The 6,455-nt window shown below is 32.8% G+C and overlaps 1 pseudogene; it reads right to left on the reverse strand.

The window, feature by feature from the left end:
* Positions 1-2,024: 2,024 nt before the first annotated feature.
* LOC130939791 (uncharacterized) lies at positions 2,025-3,671 on the reverse strand (annotated as a pseudogene).
* Positions 3,672-6,455: the final 2,784 nt, after the last annotated feature.

Genomic DNA, 6,455 nt, shown 5'->3' on the forward strand with positions numbered 1-6,455 from the left:
GAATGAGTAAGTGGTGGAGGAAATAGAGGGAACGAAGAGGGTGGTTAATAGATGAACAAAGAAGAAAGAAAGCGCGCCAAAATGTATGGGTTTGTGATTTGGCGGAAACTTACTCGACACGCTTGCCTCCTTTCCTCTATATAGTGGCGTTTCACTTTTTTCAATTTTTATTTTTCTTTTTTTAATTGGCTAAACAATCAAAATCGCTCTAGATTTTTCACCAAGCTATAATGATATCCAAACTTTTTAATTGATAAGGATATATCAGTTAAGATTATAAAATAAAAAAATTATATAAAGAATTTAAATTTTTAATATATTTATTTTGTATTTATTAAATAAAAACATTAAAAATTTTTTATTAATAATAAATTTATTATGTGTCTTAAAAATATATATTAACTAAATCTTTGATAAAAATATTTTTAAAAAATTTCAAATCCAATAAAAATATTAAATCAAATATATATTTTAAAAAAAATTAAAATAAATTAAATTTTGATAATATTTTTTACAAGTATAATAAAAAATTAAAATACTTTTTATCGAGTTAAATTTTAGTTTTGTTTCCAAAATTAGAAAATTATATTAAAATTAGAGCAATTTATGAAAATAAAATATTTGGCTTCTAAAATTACGGAAATGCAACTTTTGCAATTTGAATACGAAAATGTAATTTTCTAAAATTCTATGTAAATCGTGGAAGGGCTCTCACGGATTTGAAATGGGTTCCACAGTTTAGTTGACGAAGCATTTGGAAAAAAACCATGGGCAGAGGTTCTACGGAACATGCATAAACCGTGAAAGGGATCCAACGTTTATACACGAGTTTCGCTAACCTAGAATGAGTGGAATATATTTACATCTATCATTTGTATTGTCAACGAAATAAAACTATATTTTGTAATACATTTTGAATTTATTCAAATTGTAAAAATGATATAATTTTAAACTATATGGATAATATTGATTTGATTTATACTTTTCAATCTAATTCAATTTTATGCAAATAATTGATTTATACAGTGTTAATTTAAATTTGTTTTTCAAACTATTTTGATTTAATCTATTATAATTTGAATTAAATAGAATTATATTCTATTTAAATTTTAATTTTTTAATTTAAGTAATTCATTCAAATTTTTAGTACATATAGTCAAATAATATTTTAAATTTTTAATACGTATATTTATATATTTATTTAAATAATATTCTCAAATTTTTATTAATAATAATATATTTTATTTTAAAATATTTAAAATTTAAATAAATATAATTTAAATTTTTAAAATTATAAATTTTATTATTTGGATGATATATAATTCCATATATTTATTAATAATTTTTTTTGTGACTTAAGAAGGATAAATTCAAAATAAAACAAAAAAAATAAGCCTTAAGAGAAGTTGTAAGCTTACAACATCACTAGGGACAAGCATTTCGAAGGGTCTGGCCATGTCAATAACCATTCAGTGTATTCAACTTTTTTTTTTTAACTAAGTCCAAATGTACTCCCTATTTTGTATTATTACTAGTGTTAAATCCGTGCGATGCACGGGGTTATATTTAAATTTGATAAGTTAAATTAAAAATAATATTTTATAACTATATAATTTTTAAATTTAGTATAACACTATCATCGTCGTTATATAATAAACGTATTAAATATGTTGTTTTATCTTTATTCAAAGTAAAATATAAATAGAAGAGTTTGAAGTTTATAATATTCTTGAACCATAAGGAGGGAGACATGAAAAAAATAAGAACATATATAACTATAATAATAGCATGTTAATTTTACACTAAATTTTATATCAAAAAGCTAATAAAAATTTATCGGCAACCTAGTATCTTACTAACTTCATTAGAAAAGCAATTGACATAGGATGTTATGCTCCTTGTTACACATTTCATTTCAAATCTGAAAAAAGAGTTATAGGTAAATTAGTTATATCTATAATAAGTATTTGTACAAAAGTATAAATCATAACATGTTATTAAAATGAAAATAATATTATTCTTACCTAAATATTATTAAAAATCTCTTTGAACACGACATTTGTTGTTGATGACTTTGGATTGCCGTCTTCGTCTAGAATGAAAACTCTGAGGCCACTGTGACTCTTAACTCTTGACAAAGCAACATAAAGTTGTCCATGGCTGAACACTGATTTTGGCAAATAAAGCCCTACATGTGATAATGATTGACCCTGACTCTTGTTAATGGTTATTGCAAAGCATACTGTTAATGGAAATTGTCTCCATTGGAACTTAAATGGCAATCCTGAATCTGAAGGGATCAAGTTTATTCTTGGAATGTACACTTTATCTCCAATATTTCTACCAGTCACTACCGTCGCTCCAATTACGTTGCTGCCAAGTTCGTTAACTATTAATCTTGTCCTGTTGCATAAACCTGAAGTCTGGTCTATGTTTCGCAGTAGCATTACAGCGACTCCTGGCTTCAAAGTCAACTTGTGATTAGGTAGTCCCGAACATTTGATGTCATTTAGGAACTCTGGTGTGAACTACTCTTGTTGTACATCTTCATTCTCATCAGCTTGACATGTTGTGTCAGAGCTCAAATACTCCTTTTCCATCCCTGGAAAGATTGTCAAGGCAAAATCGTTTACCTTCTCGATACTCTCAAGCGTGGGTGCAAGAATTACCCTACTCTGAAAATACCTGTAATCTGACATGTTTTGCAACAAATTTGGATATGCAAAGTCTAGCAAATGAGAGAGAGGGTCATCAGTAGTTGTAATCAATAGATCATCTTGAATTTCAACTTCTTATTCATCACCAACAACAGAGCCAATATTTTCATTTCCAACATCAAGTATCCAATTAGCAAATCCCTTCATTTCACCATCATCTTGATCCGAAGAAGATATTAGAAGCCTCATATTCGTATGCAGTTTTAGAATCTTACAAAATGACCACAGATGGGATGAGTTAATAGCGGATGCCAATATATCGTGTCTACTTCCTTTTGGAATCACCGGAAGTATCTGTCTGAAATCACCTCCTAGAACAACAACCTTACCACCAAATGGTTGATGTGTCTTATGTTGATCGGTAACTGACATAAGATCCCTGAGCGTCCAATCAAGTGCTTCAAAGCACATTTTATTGAGCATTGGAGCTTCATCCCAAATTATTAAGCTACTTTGGATGAGCAGCTCAGCCTTCAAACTGCCATGCTTGATGTTGTAAGTAGATTCATCAGTAATTGTAATGGGTATTGAAAATCTAGAATGAGCTGATCTGCCACCAGGTAAGAGTAAAGAAGCAATTCCACTGGATGCGACATTTAAAACAATCTTTCCTCTAGACCGAATAGCAAAAGAAAGTTCATTCCAAATAAATGTCTTAACACACCCACCATGCCCATAAACGAAGTAAAAACCACCAGAGTCTGTAATAACAGCATTGAGTATCTCATCAAATACTAACCTTTTCTCATGAGTCATCTTTTGTTCCGTATATAAGTTTGTATGAGTCAACTCATTTGTGTCATATGCTAACTCCTCCTCTATTAGCTTATTCTGAAAAAAGCGAACATCAGACATCTCAGGATATGGCATTGATTGATAGTCTCTTAAAGATCTCGCATTGCTGTTGAGTATCTTCTCAATAAGGCAGAGGTTTTTCAATTCGTCATCAGTCATGTTTAGTCCTAGCAAAATCACATGGTGGTTTTATGAAATATTTAATAAGTAATTCCAAAATAAAACTATTAATATTATCAAAAAAATAAAGATAATAAGAGAATACAATCTTGATATAAAAAAAACATAGTAAAATACCTTGATTTTTCAAAGCTTTTTTCCTCTCATATAGTATTCCATCAGCTAATAATGTCCAAGTTGCATTCTAAACACGCTCTGGGTTGCTAATGCTATTAGATATCAGTAGCATCGCAAATAGTTTTCTCAATTGATAACTAGATGCAAGTTTAGCTACCTCATTAATAGCTGTAATGAATTTCCTATCATCGAACAGTATTCCCATGGAATAGCAAGCATCTTGGAAGCTAGAATATGTAATTCTATTAACTGTCCTAATAGACTCATATGTTGTGCAACCTCTCTGAACAGCTAACAAAATTCTCATATAATAAATATCACCTGTACCCGGTGGAACATAATTTAACCTCTCGATAGAATACCCTCTTTTGTGTGGATGCCATTCCCTTGATTCTTTATCATAAACAAATTGATTGGAAACTCAGCAAACGTCAAAGTTTGACTTGCTTCAAATTTTTTATTGGCCTCCATCCATGCTAAGAACATCATACATTTTCCTTCCTCTTCTTCCACGATTTCTTCAAGATCTTCATCATCTTTAAAGATGATATTTTGCTCTCCAGGCAAATGAAAGGTTAACCTCATCACTGAAGGCCACCTTTGATGAATATCATACGCTAAGGTTCTCCACACAGCCTACATGCAGACAAATATCTGCAATCATAAAATTGTTTGATCTCATCAATAACCTGAGCATCCTCTCCGCTGGAAGCTTCATTTGTAACTCCAACTGCTACCCTGTCTGGACCTTTATTCACATACTTGAACAAATATTTGATAGCATTCGACTTGTTGTAGTACTCAACATTAACATGCGCTTGATAAGACATCAGCAGATATGCATTGCATGGAACCACATTCCTATTATCCATATGGACTCCCTTATTCTCAGTAACCACCCATGTGCCTTGTCTTATATATAATGGGTATCCACTATCATCGATAACTGTGGTTCTATTGAATGTCTTGGAGTAATATTTAGTGCAGTACTCATCTTTCATGCAGGGAGATTTTGAGAATGCTCTACCACATGGTCGATGAATCATATATGTAGATACAACTCTAAATAATTTTAGGTCCCGAACAGGATCTGACAACTGATGAGCAGATAATTTATACGCTTTTTGGCATTATTTTTAGATAGTTTTTGGTAGGATCTAGCTACTTTTTAGTATATTTTTATTAGTTTTTAAGCAAAATTCACATTTATGGACTTTACTATGAGTTTGTGTTTTTTTCTGTGATTTCAGGTATTTTCTGGCTGAAATTGAGGGACCTGAGCAAAAATCTGATTCAGAGGCTGAAGAAGGACTGTAGATGCTGTTGGATTCTGACCTCCCTGCACTCGAAGTGGAATTTTTGGAGCTACAAGAGTCCAAATGGCACGCTCTTAATTGCGTTAGAAAGTAGACATCCAAGGATTTCTAGCAATATATAATAGTCCATACTTTGCCCGAATTTTGACGACGCAAACTGGCGTTCAATGCCAGCTTTCTGCCCTATTATGGTGTTAACGCCAGAAACAAGTTATAAGCTAGAGTTAAACGCCAAAAACAGGTTGCAAACTGGCGTTTAACTCCAGGACTAGCCTATGCACGTGAAAGCTTCAATGCTCAGCCCCAGCACACACCAAGTGGGCCCCATAAGTGGATTTCTGCACTATCTATCTTAGTTTACTCATTTTCTGTAAACCTAGGTTACTAGTTGAGTGTAAAAACTACTTTTAGAGATTTATTTTATACCTCATGACATTTTTACATCTAAATTTGTATCTTTGACGGCATGAGTCTCTAAACCCCATGGTTGGGGGTGAGGAGCTCTACTGTGTCTCGATTAATTAATGCAATTATTTCTGTTTTCTATTCAATCACGCTTGTTTCTATTCTAAGATATTCATTCGCACTTCAACATGATGAATATGATGATCCGTGACACTCATCACCATTCTCAACCTATGAACGCATGCCTGACAACCACTCTCGTTCTACCTTAGGTTGAATGTATGTCTCTTGGGTTCTTGGTTCACGAGTTTGACTGCCTCTCCTGACAACAGAGCATTCAAATCCATGAGATCAGAGTCTTCGTGGTATAAGCTAGAATCAATTGCAGCATTCCTGAGATCCGAAAAGTCTAAACCTTGTCTGTGGTATTCCGAGTAGGATCCGGGAAGGGATGATTGTGACGAGCTTCAAACTCATGAATGCTGGGCGTGGTGACAGACGCAAAAGGATCAATGGATCCTATTCCAACATTAGTGAGAACCAAGTGATTAGCCATGTACATGGACCCTTTTCACTGAGAGGACGACTGGTAGCCATTGACAACGGTGATCTACCAACATACAGCTTGCCATGGAAGGAGACCTGCGTGCATGAAGAAGAAGACAGTAGGAAAGCAGAAATTCAAAGGACAGAACATCTCCAAAACTTTAACACATTCTCCATTACTGCGTAACAAGTATTCATTTCATGCTCGTTCACTTTTCACAATTAAAACTAAGAACCACTATTGATATCTTGACTAAGAATAATAAGATAACCATAGCTTGCTTCAAGCCGGCAATCTCCGTGGGATCGAACCTTACTCATGTAAGGTATTACTTGGACGACCCAGTGCACTTGCTGGTTAGTTGTGCGGAATTACATA

The sequence above is a fragment of the Arachis stenosperma genome, chromosome 7 (genome assembly GCF_014773155.1).
Source record: "Arachis stenosperma cultivar V10309 chromosome 7, arast.V10309.gnm1.PFL2, whole genome shotgun sequence".
NCBI lineage: Eukaryota > Viridiplantae > Streptophyta > Magnoliopsida > Fabales > Fabaceae > Arachis > Arachis stenosperma.